Below are 12,840 nucleotides of genomic sequence, written 5' to 3' on the forward strand. Positions count from 1 at the left end.
TATTAGATTATAGTTCATGCCTTCCCTATTTTCCCTCCCCCCACGAAGGAGGTGTGCAAGAGAGTAGGATCAGGGTGCTTGAAATGCGATAGAATGAAAGTGGTTCTTAATATTCGAATGTGGTGGTACCATATCTTAATTAAGTAATATTTAGCAACCATGTTTCTATATCCCAGGCTCTTTTTCAGTCTTTTATTTTAATCTCATGCCTGTTTTTCCTTTTTTTCATTAAAACAGCTCCCCAGACATGGTCCCCTCCATATGTTTTGGAATATAACTCTCGTCATCCCTGACCATTGGCCATATGGACTGGGACTGGTGGAAATTTAAGTCCAACAACATCTGGAGCCCAACAACATCTGGAGGGCACCACGTCAGGGGGAGGTTGATGAAAGCATTGCACCAAACTTTGTTAAGAAATAACCATTCAGGGTTTGTTTGTTTTTGTTACATTTGAGCTTGGGACGCACACACTCGTGTGTGTATTGTGTTTGTGACAACGTAAAATACTCCACCAAAAAAGAAAAGCAAAAAAAAGTGGTGCACGCAAACTGGTTTAAATTGATACTGTCTTGCTTCTGTCTTGATTTCAGGGGATGCTCTTTGTTCATATCTTTACATCTGCTATCTCAGGTCCCTTTAAACTAAAACGCTTCAGGGATTTTTAATGCCATTTGATGATGGCAGACCAAATGTAATATTTATATGCAATGAGCTATTAGTTTTTTGTATTGTAAAAAAATGTACATTTGTAAAGATTTTTTTCCTAGAGATTTTTTTTTGGGGGGTTGAGCAGGGGAGGAGGGATTTCACTTAATGTAATTTAGGATGTTTCATTTTCCAGCTGTGGGATTATCTTAATTAAAAAAAATCTCATTCAATGGTTTTGCTTTTCATATTTTATTAAAGTAGCATGTAAAAAGGATGAAAGGTATTGATGGAAAATTGTATCTGCTGCTCTCAGGCATGAGGGAAGACACTGACTTGTTGCCACTGTTGAAGTAAGACTCAACTGCCAGTCTGCTCAGCTTTTGTACTTTGAATGTGAGGAAATGCCATCTTGTCACTTGCCTCATGCAGCAAAATGTCCCTGGGAGTAGGAGCTTTGGATATTATCACAAAGCACTGAAGAAAGTTACCAACTGATCACGTTCACTCACACATTGAAGAGCTTATCGCTCTAAAAATTGGCACAGCAGCTGCCTTGTGTTCTTACCTGCCACAGGAAGCCCTTAGAGGCGTAGGCTGTTTTGGCCACCAAATCAGGTACATGTACCACCTTGCACAGGACTGATACCCTAGAACCACCGTATTCAGAGGGAACATTCCTCTTAATACCAGTTGCTTGCAGTAGCAGGGGACAAGAGCTGTTTCCTTTGCACCCTGCTTGTTTGCTTTCCAGATGCTTCTGCTTGGCCACTGTGAGAAAAATAGGGTGGTGGACTAAATGGACCTTGGATCTGATCCAGTAGGACTGCTCTTAGGTTCTTATGGCCACATGTCAATAGGCTGTTAGTCCACCTTGAGGATGAACTGACGTGGTCTGTTTCAGTAACAGGCAAACAAGAAAGGAGGCAAGGACTCCGGAGCTGAGTGATAACAGAAATATTTGCTGTAGCTCTGCATTTCACAGCAAAGATTCCTTCTTCAGGGGCTTGCAAGGAAAATACAGAAATTCCCAAAGTAGGAATCGCTGCAGAGAGAAAAAACGCTTTGCTCCTTTGGTTTTCTCAAATTGATCTTTAAAAGTTTTATATACATTTGGAGAGCAAGAAAGCTTCCTACTTTCGGAATTTCTGCATTTTCCTTGCAAGCTCCTGAAGGAATCTACCCTGAAATGCGTAGAGCTAACATTAAAAGTTTTCTGTCATCACTCTGCACCGGATTCTCCTGTCTGCTTTGCCTAACTGAGGCGCTGTTTTTTCTTCCTTATTCCACATTGTTTCAGTAATACCCAACATGTGAAAGGTGTCAACAATTAATAGTCCTACTCGGTTCCCCTGGTGATGAGAACTGTGTGAAGAAGAGCAGGGCCCCTCCATCACATCCCTGTGCTTGGCCCCGATGCCTTCCCCATGGTGGGAGGGTGAAAGATGGCTGTGGGAAGCATGTTGTACCTGTGCAGGCTGCCTGTGCGATTTCAAACTGCAATTATGCAGGTGTCAGGGTTCCCCTTCTGGCCTGGACCCCCTGAACAACCCCTTAAGGATCTCTTGCCTCCTTAAGAGTCCCACCTTCCTTCTTTTAAATTTCCCCTTCCCAATAACGTGGGGTTTAGGCTGTAGATGTGGGTGACTGGCACTTCAGACACTTCGGTGTTAACCACAACAGTTTACTGGTAAATTAAAGCAAGCATATTACAACTAAAGGTATTTACACAATAGAGCTGGGTGTGATATAAAAGACATTAAGAGAAAGTAAAAGTTGCAAAACAAAGTTCCTTTACCCTAGCTGTACTTAGACTTCTCCAGGATGCTTCTTCCTGTTCCCTCTTCAGGCTCCGGTCTCTCCAGCTCTACTCTTACTCTCTCTGATCTTTCTGACTCTCTCTTTTTAAACCCTACTCCCCCAAAACCGAAAGTACTGCTTCAAACTTGAAGAAATGAAACTTAACTGGGGAAATGAAACTACTCCTCTCAGGGATATCCCCTCCCAACAAAAAAACTCCAGGCCTCTAGGCCTGACTTTTTTCTTTTCCTTGTCTCTGTAGGCTTCAAACCTTCACAGCAGGGTTCTAAAACATGGAAGACGCTTACACAAATCTAGCAGGAGCCCTGCTGTACAAGCTCAGCCCCAATGGCACAGAAAGCTGCATGGCTAGGCCGATGAGACTGTGACAGAGAGGATGTCACTTACCCCCTCTGTGCAGAACCCAATCTGGCCATCTGGGGTTCACCAGGAGGTCCAACCACATACCCCCACCCCACCCCCTTCTCCCAACTACCGATTAGTGGTTTCTTGACTTCTGTGCAGCTTTTCCCCCATTCTAAAAGGTTGAAATTCGAGCTGTGTGCTGCAAAGGGTCTCTCAAAATTCTCCAGCCTATTTATGGGCAGAAAATTTGGGTGGGGGGCCATTTCACCTAATTTCTAGGGGAGAAGAAATTCTCCCAACAGTTTCTCACAGATAGGGCTCACTATTGGCAGGGGTTGTAGTACAGGTTCTTTCTTCTTCTCCAAGGGTTGTTGGTTTATTGCACTGCTTCTGTAGGTAGCAACAGCATCAACTGTGGTGAGGCTTCCACTTTTCTGAGGCAGAATTTTGAATTTCTTTTGGTTTCTGAGCTTACCTAATCACACCAAGGTGGCCGAGGGTGTGGTGCGTTTCTTCTCTATTACACGTCTTTCCATTGCTCTGCAGCCGCCCAGGCCACCTGCACTTCCTGGACTAAAAAAGCCACATGGGAGGAATTGCCTCGTGGCATCTTCCTCATGACGGCTTCAATTGAAGTGTGGGAAGCCGAGGAGACTACAGAATGCCACAGAGATTATTGCACCGTGAATCTCTGTACACTCCATGGCCACCTCGTTAGTTAAGTAAGTGCAAGAACCCCATGAGAATTTCTCCAAAATTCCTCTTCCTTTAAATTTCCTTTTGAAAGCTGTTTCTTTTCTATCAAATTGAATAGAATGGTTGAAAAAAAATGTGGGAGAAATTTTCAGCACAGCACTAGCTGAAATGCCTCTCCTAAGCCTTGGTTATGGGCAGTAAGAGCTTTAAACAACAGCATATTGGTGTTTTGGCCTTGCCCCTTTTGCCTTTGGCCTTGCCCACCACTGCAATATTCCCGCCCTCCCCAAGCTTCTCCAAAACTGAATTTGGCTATGGGGAACATGTAAGGGTGGTGGGGGGGGCACCTGTATAGGGTGACTGTGACAAGAGGCAAAGGCCTGCGATTATCAAAAGTTGCATGGCAACAAACAATGGGCCTTTTTCATCACGGTTAGATTCGATTCAAGGCATCACCGCTTTGGCAAAGCAACATGCAAATCGTGCTACGAATGGCTTTCACTGTGCACCTTCATCATTGCATGAATTGCAGTGCTCTTTGACCTTGCACACCACGATAAGCAGACTGGTGTACTGACGCCTTAAGGGGAAATGATGTACTCCCATTTCAAGCATAATACTGGTTTTCTGCCAATTTGTTTCCTGCTCTCTTGCTAAATATCAAAGATAGTGCTATTGGAATAAGGATTTCCTCCTACGCAGCGAAGGGTTGCCTCCTGTACAGGCTTGATTGTGCTATCACAAATTCACCACAAGGATTTCCCCTACAGGATAATTTCCCTGGTAACGTGTTGTGGAGTGTCTAATACAGGAGTGCAGGAAATAATGATTTATTTTTTTTAATGATATAGCTTTATATATAGCTTCCCAGTGGCAAATTTTATAACATTTTTTCTCTGTCCAGGAAGAGTTCTGTTTGTTTTTACTTTCATCGTATTTATATTCTGCTTTTCTCTATATGACATTCACAGTAAATAAGGGAAGGTAAATTGCAGCATTGTATAATGCAGCAACAGTAACAGATTAAAAGCCTCCTGGAACGAAAAAGGCCAAATGGCCTAAATGGAAACAGAGAAGTTTCAGAAGATCTTCCAGTGTCCAGCAGGGCTTCCACATATGGTGGCCAGTTACTAGGAGTGTGCACTGAACACAAGATTCGGTGATTCAGAAAGCAGCTTGATTCAGCTTGGACTAATTTGGAAGCCGATTGCTTTGACTTGGGTCTAGATCCAAATCTCAGTTTTGGGAATCCATCTTGCATTGACTGTAATTGGAAATCCACAAATGGCTATAACCTTTTTCTGTTTGTCAGAACTGGATGAACTTTGCATTCATGGTAGCCCCTTATGAGGGGATTTTGCCAGCCAAATTTCAGGCAAAGAGGTGCAGAGGGTGAATGGGTTGTGCTATGTGTCTTCATACAGTGTGTGTGCGCATGTGCGCGTGGTTTAGGGGAACTGCTGATAAGTTTTTTTATTTTTTGGCAGAATTGGATGAATTTTGCAGGGATGGTTGCTGCTTCTGAGGGGCCTGCCAGGTTTCAAATGCATAAGTGCAGGGAGCTTTGTGCAAGAGCAGCCTTTACAGTGGGTGGGGGATAGGGGGTGTCTCCAAACAAGGATGTGATGTCCCCCTATTTTGTGGGCAATTGTTATGGACATGGGACACAGCATAGGGGTGGCTCTAGTTAAGAAACCTGCAAAATTTCAGAAGGATGGATGAAATGTTTTTTGTGGAACGAGAGAGTTCAAATTTGCAGTGCAGGGGGCGGGGAAGTGATTCATTTCCCCCTACCCAGCTCCATGTTTTGTTCTGTTTTTGGCAATTTGTATGAAAATGACATATAGCAGTGTCCCTAGACAAGAAACCTCCAAAATTGTAGAAGGACAGGGACTAGGATGAGTTAGGATGAATGAAAAACAGTTTAAAGACTTATTTTGTTTTCTGCTCAATTAGGACCAAAGTTACAGAATGTTAAAAAGGACAGGGGTGGATGATGGATGTGGGGTATACAGTGGCAGAGGCAGAATGACATGAACAACCAGCATTTTCCAAGCAAGCACTCAATGGTACACTCTCCGGGTTCCATAGATGCTACCAAACTTCTTTTAGTGTTCCTGCTCCAAGTTGGAGAGAGCTAGCAAAGCACTCTGAACACTGGACCAGTCCTGTGATATGCTACTTCACCATCCCTCCCCCCAAACACTAGGGGCTACATCCCCTAGTGTTTAATCATACCCAGAGCAGACCCACCGCAGTCAAGGACTAAGTGAAGTGTCATTGATTTCAGTGGCTCTATCAGTATGACTAAATCTAGATCCAACCATAGGATGGGGGAGCCCTGGTAAAACCACTCACTGTGGTTGCACTGCCAGTGACAAAATGACACCCCTGTATTGCCCCTGTAGTAGGCTCTGAACTCTTAATTTAGAGGTGCCAAGATAGTGATAAATCAGATACAGGTTTACTGATAAAGGAGTACTTTATTGAGTTACTTACAGCACACAGGCACACCCAATGGTTGGATCAGACAGTTTCTCTGAACCCAGAGCCATGGGGTACAATGGGTCTTATACAAGACACGCTAGCAATGAGGCAGCATAACAGCAGCAAGCGCCCCCTAGCATTCATTCCCAGCATACACTAGCATTGAGTGGTTCCCAGCACAGCCACCTGTAGCTTTAAGACAAACAACCTCTGCTTCTCAGGCACAGCAGTGATAAGACATTCTCCTAATTAGCAAGGAATGTGCTTGAAACTGCTTCTCACCCTTTGACTCATTGTGGTAAATCGAGAGGCATGTTAAGGAAAACAGCAGCCCTCTGACCAAAGCCAGAGAGCATTATGGATCTAAGCCACTCTAAAACTACTAATAACTTGGTTCAGGCCTTACAACCCCCTCCTCTCCCTCTCTTTATATTTTCCTTATCTGGAGAGCTTCAGGAGAAATGTATCAATTTTTGGAGACACACTGCCTGCGTCTTTGTGCCCCTCCAAACCTTCCCAGGTGATCAGATTTGGATCCGGTCCACTTTAGAGGAGCCCTGACTCGATTCGGACAGCTCCTAAATCTGTCTGAATTGGCCCAATTCAGTTATGGGTTTGGGGATTGGCTGAATCCGATGCACTCCCCTACACTTATACACCCCTCCCTGGCAAAAGAGGAAACATGCCACCCAAAACCAGGACCCAGATTTCCATAGTTTTGCGTGTGCTAATTGATATGCATAGATGCAAATTTAGAAATAATAGTTATCATTTCAAGAGCAATACAGTCTTGTCCTTGCAGGCAAGACTGTGACCAGGTGTCTTCTTTGGCCGCTCCATCTGCTGTCCAGGTATTAACTGTGGATGGGCAACTCTAAGGCTCCAAACACTCTCTCTTCGTAGAGTTCTTTATCTTTAAAGCTGACTTGACCTAGTCTCTGTGCATGTGTGCACATAATCATTTTCTTCATAAGGCAAATGCCTTGGAGAGGGACATTTGCGGGAGAAAACTGAGTAGCTGGGGGGGGGGGATGTCAGCCTTGGAAGCTCACTGGGTGACTTTGGGCCAGTCACAGACTCTCAGCCCTACCTACCTCACAGGGTTGTTGTTGTGAGGATAAAATGGAGAGGAGGAGGATAAATGCAATAAACAAACAAACAAACTGTTCCCTTGCTCAATAGTTCCCCCCTCCCCCAGCAAGCACCTCCCACCCCAGTCATTTTAAAATGCTTTCCTGTAACCTAAACAGAAAACTTAGGTGGGGTAGTGGAGGCTGATGGCTCTGATGTCAGTGGGGCAGTGAATCCACTTCAGCTTTCAATCAGAACCAATCAGAACTCTAAAGGAGCTATCCAAGCTGCAGAGCACCTTGGATAGCTCCTTTAGAGTTCTGAGAGAAGCCCAGAGTGGATTCACCACCCCACTAACATCAGAGACACCAGCCTTCACTGGGTGGGGGTGGGGCCATCTCAGTGGAGGTATGGGACAAGCAGCTGCCTCAGGTTCCACCCTCCCTCTGGGTAAAAGCATCACCCTCCCCCCAATCTTCCAGTTGCCCTCAGATTCTGCCGTCATGGCCATGTGTCCTCTTTTACAGAGGGCTGTGCTGTATCTGAAGAGCTGTCCAATCCAATTCTGGTTTAAAGACAACCCTAAGACCTGTCACCCATCCATCGTGAACACCCGGACAGCAGGCTGAATGGGCAGGCACAAGGGCCAGCTGGTCACATCGCACTAGGGTGAGATGTACTGTATTTCCACCTAAATTATAATAATTGCTTTTAAAAGTGCATCTAGGCATATGAATTAGCATATCACATTGCTATCCTTTTTTGTCATCTCAGCAGTGACCACCCTAGATCCTGCCTCTCCAGTACCTACCTAGCCCCCCTGTGCCTGCTTTCATGTTAGCTTGTTCGATGCAGGTTTAGGAGCAAGCATTTGCTGAGATAATCTCAGGGCCACCCCTGCCACTGGACAGAGTGAGGCAGCTGCCCCAGGAAGGAGATGCTGGAGGGCCAGGGGCAATAACCAGGTGTTGCAACATTACAACAGAGGAAGCTGCCTTATACTGAGTCAGACCTTGGCTCGTCTAGGCCAGTACTGTCAACACTGACTGGCAGCAGCTCTCCAGGGTTCCAGGCAGGAATCTTTCCAGCTCTACCTGGAGATGCCGGGGATCGAACCTGAGACCTTCTGCATGCAAAGCAGGGGCTCTGCCAATGAGCCACAGTGTTCAAGGGCAGAGCTGTAGCTGCCTAAGTTGGTCTGTCGGTAGTGGAGGATATTGTTCCATCACCAGTGATGAAGCCAAATTAAACTGCCAGTCCAATTGGTTTCTGTTTATTTATATGCATTTATTTACTATTACATTTATATCCCTTCTTTTTTTATCCAAGGAGCCAAAGGCGGCTTACATGATCCTCCGCTTCTCCATTTTATCCTTACAACAGCCCTGTGAAGTAGGTTAGGCTGAGGGTCAGTGACTGGCCCAAGGCGACCCAGTGAGCTTCATGGCTGAGGGGGGACTAGGGGTGTCCTGAGTCCCAGTCCAACACTCTAACTGTAGTAGCAATGTAGAGGGTCAGACTAAGTAGCCTCATGCCTCATGTTTCTGCTGAGCTCTTTCTCCTTCAAATACATTTTGCAGGCTGAAAAGATGCAGAAATTTCTTATCTTGTCAACAAGGCTAAGGTCAGAGTTATCATGTTCTCTGCTTATCATGTCTTATAACCCATTTCCTGTGCTATAAACAATGGTGCTAGAAGAGGAAATGCTGAATACTGGAAAACCACATGGAGGGGGGCGGAGGAGCTTTTTCATATGTGTCATAATGTCTATAAAAACAATTTGCTGATGTACTTCGGGGCTTTTGGCACTTTGGAAGTTATTCCGGCCATAAAGCCCGCGCGTTAAATAAAGAAAAACTCTTTTTCCTTCACTCGGTGGTCTCTCTGACTCTGATTTCTGCAACATAACCACTGCACCACACCATATGGAACTGGAGGGCCATATTGTCTACTACAAGCAGCAAAATGTCTTACTCCAGCCCTGAGTAATGCATCGTTCCATCCTAAGCCCCCAACCCTGCAAGGGAGTGGAAAGAAAAGGTGAAGGAGGGATGGCCCTTTTGAACAGGCCAACGTGCCTTTGCTCAGAGAGATGACACTGCCCTCAACTCATAGAAATATATGGTTGGAAAGGGCCTACAAGACCATCAAGTCCAACCCCCTGCTCAGTGCAGGAAGCCTGAGTCCCAGGCGCTTTCCCATCCAAGTACTAACCAGGGCTGACCCTGCTTAGCTTCCGAGATCAGACGAGATCAGGCACCTCCAGCCCTTTACTCAGCCCCTTGTTTTTATAATTTATTTTTATTTACAAAATGCATACACCACTCTCTATAAAAAGATTCCCAAGTGGTGAACAGTAATGAAAATAAGAATCAAAATAGAAAAGAATAAACCTCCTTAAAATCAAGCTAAAGCAATAAAACCATGGCTGGTCTGGTCATTCAGGAAAAGCTGGTTTAAATAAAAAAATTGTCTTTAGCAACTGCTGAAAACAAAGCAATGTTGGCGCCTTTCTGACAACAACTGGCAGGGAATTCCACAGAAAGGGAGCCATGCACTACCAGCTCTAGTCCCAGTGGACTCCAAATGGACCTCAGGTCCAGTGGAGGCTGGTGGCTCTGATTTTGGTGGGGCTATAAATCCATTCTAGGTTGCAGTCAGAACCAGCAACTATCCAAGGTGCTGAATCCTATCCTCAAAACAGGTTCAGTGCCTTGGATAGCTCCTTTAGAGTTCTGGCTGGTTCTGACTGAAACCCAGAATGGATTTATGTTTGTTGTTTATTCGTTCACTCGCTTCCGACTCTCCGTGACTTCATGGACCAGCCCATGCCAGAGCTTCCTCTCAGCCGTCGCCACCCCCAGCTCCCCCAAGGTCGAGCAGGTCACCTCCAGAATGTCATCCATCCATCTTGCCCTTGGTCGGCCCCTCTTCCTTTTGCCTTCCACTTTCCCTAGCATCAGCATCTTCTCCAGGGTATCCTGTCTTCTCATGATGTGGCCAAAGTACTTCAGTTTTGCCTTGAATATCATTCCCTCAAGTGAGCAGTCTGGCTTTATTTCCTGGAGTATGGACTGGTTTGATCTTCTGGCAGTCTAAGGCACTCTCAGAATTTTCCCCCAACACCACAGTTCAAAAGCATCTATCTTCCTTCACTCAACCTTCCTTATGGTCCAGCTCTCGCCACCATAGGTTACTACGGGGAATGGATTTATACCCCCACCAAAATTGGAGCCACCAGCCTCCACTGTTCAGGTCCATGTGGAACCAGACAGGAGACCCTCATCCAATGACCTCAGTGATCTAGTTGCCCCCTTCTCTCCCTTCTCCAGCCCATTAATTATGTGATCTTCCCAGACAACATCTTTTATTGGGCAGATTAAAAATCAAATAAATAAATTCTCCTGCTTTGTGATTGTCCTTTTTGAGATGGGGGCACCAGAAATGCTCCAAATAGTTAAAACAAGAATAATCTTCTGCACATTCTCTCTACTATTGCACCCATTGTAATGTTGCTGTTGTCTTTGGTGTCCATATTTTCTCCGCTTAAGGTGCATGTCCTTTTAACAAGATACGTGGAAAAACTGGGAGATAAAAACATCACACACACCCTCCACAAACCCAGCTTACCCAGGGTGTTCAGATTTCCAAGAGCAATGTTCTAAAATGAGCTCAAAACATCCATCATCCCTTTTCAAACACTCAGTGGCCCATGACCTTGGATCAAGATAGTTTCCAACTCATCATGTAACAGGATGCATTTTGTTCAAGAGCTTTTGATCTTATGGGAAGAGACTCTCATTTGTAACCTTACCTTTTACAATCCAGCTGGATTTGATGAGAGTGGAACATAACTGGCTCAAGTTGCCTATGTATCTGTGTGTGTGTGTGTGTGTGTGTGTGTGTGTATGTATGTATGTATATATATATATATATATATATATATATATATGGCAGTGCAGATGTGTGTCCAGCAAATCATATATACTGGACTGGACAAGTTCATAGAATCATAGAATAGTAGGGTTGGAGGGGGCCTATAAGACCATCAAGTCCAACCCTCTGCTAAGTGCAGGTATCCAAGTCAAAGCATCCCTGACTTGGATGCTTTGTGGCCCTCTGGATGTTTTAGCCTGCAACTCCCATGATCCATCCCCATTGGCTATGATGGCTAGGGCTGATGGGAGTTGTAGGCACCAGAAAAAAGAAAGACCCATTTGTTTCCACTGAACCCACAGCAGGTGTCAGGGGTGCTGCCTGAGGATGTCACTTGCTGATGTTATCTTGGCAGTGGTCTTAGACCAAGTGACCTTTGCCAGTCACGCTCTCTCTCAGTTCTCTGTACAGGGCCATTGTGAGGATAAGACCAGGTGGCAGGGGCATTGCTAGGCCTGGGGTCGTGGCCCTGAATTAATTTCCCCGGGCCCCAGCTCTAGTCTGCAAAGCCCCATATGTCCGTTGGTGCAAATGTAAGTACCCCTCCCCAACTTAGCTTAATTGTGATGCAGGGAGCAATATTAAGAACATAAGCAGAGCCATGCTGTTAAACATAAGAGCCAAGCAAGGGTCCATCATTCTATTCACACAGTGGCCAACCAGCTGTCAAGCTGTACACGTGTCCAGCAGCACCCTCCTGCCCATGTTCCCCAGCAACTGGTGTACATAGACATGCTGCCTGTGATACTCGAGGTAGCATAGAGGCATCTGGACTAGTTGTCATTGATAGCCTTCTCCTCCAGGAATTTATCGATACCCTTTTTAAAGCCATCCAAGTTGATGGCCATCACTACATCCTGTGGCAGTGAATTCCACAGTTTAGCTATCTGCAGTGTGAAGAAGTACTTGCTTTCATCTGTCCTGAATCTTCCACAATCAGTTTCATGGGATGACCCCTTTGGGTTCTAGTATTATGAGAAAGGGAGACAAAAGTCTCCTTATTCACATTCTCAAATATTCAAGGGGCATTACAGTTGCAGAGGGAAGGGTTTACCCTCCCCAAATGCTGCAGTGCCTCTCCCAGATCCCCTCTCCACCCCCCCCACACAAGCAATTAAGCTTAGAAAAAAAAAATATTTCTATTGATGCCAATGGGAGGTGCGTCCCCGCACCCCGCAATGCTTAACTGCCACACAGGAGGGATTTCCAGGGGAATCACAGTTGGGGAAGGAAGGGTTAATCTTCCTTTTCTTGCACACTGTGCCCCCACCCGAAGAAAAATCATCAGGGGCAGGGAGCCTGGTAGGCACCAAGGGAGATGTCCGTGGGCAGGCTGCTGCCGACCTGTATTTGTAGGACATCATTTTTCTACCAGGGTCAGCTGAAGTTTGAGGCAGCCCTGGATAGAATGCCCTCTGCTGGACCTCCTCTGATGGCAGGCCCAGGCAGGCTTAACAGGCAGAAGCAGAAGCGTTCCAAACGGATAGTGGCCATTTTAATATCCTAGAAGCCCCCCAATCTAGCGTCACCCTAGGCAGCGGAAGCTTTTGACTCCGTTGTCAGTGGGGCGGTGAATCCATTCCAGGCTTCAGTCAGAACTCTAAAGGAGCTATCCAAGGTGCGAAGCTCCTTTAGAGCTGTGACTGAAACCTGGAGCACATTTACCGCCCCACTGACATTGGATCCTCCAGCCTCCACTGACCCTAAGGCATTGTGGGAAATTAGAATTATGGCAAGATACAGGTGCTGCTTGGATTGCTGGGCTGACAGTTTTTTTAGAAAAAGTGGGGGCAGGGCAAGTTTTAGCACCCTGGCAGGGCCAAACGTTGGGGCCCT

The sequence above is a fragment of the Heloderma suspectum genome, chromosome 9 (genome assembly GCF_057233095.1).
Source record: "Heloderma suspectum isolate Gila_16-S chromosome 9, 16-S_ref, whole genome shotgun sequence".
Taxonomy (NCBI): Eukaryota; Metazoa; Chordata; class Lepidosauria; order Squamata; family Helodermatidae; genus Heloderma; species Heloderma suspectum.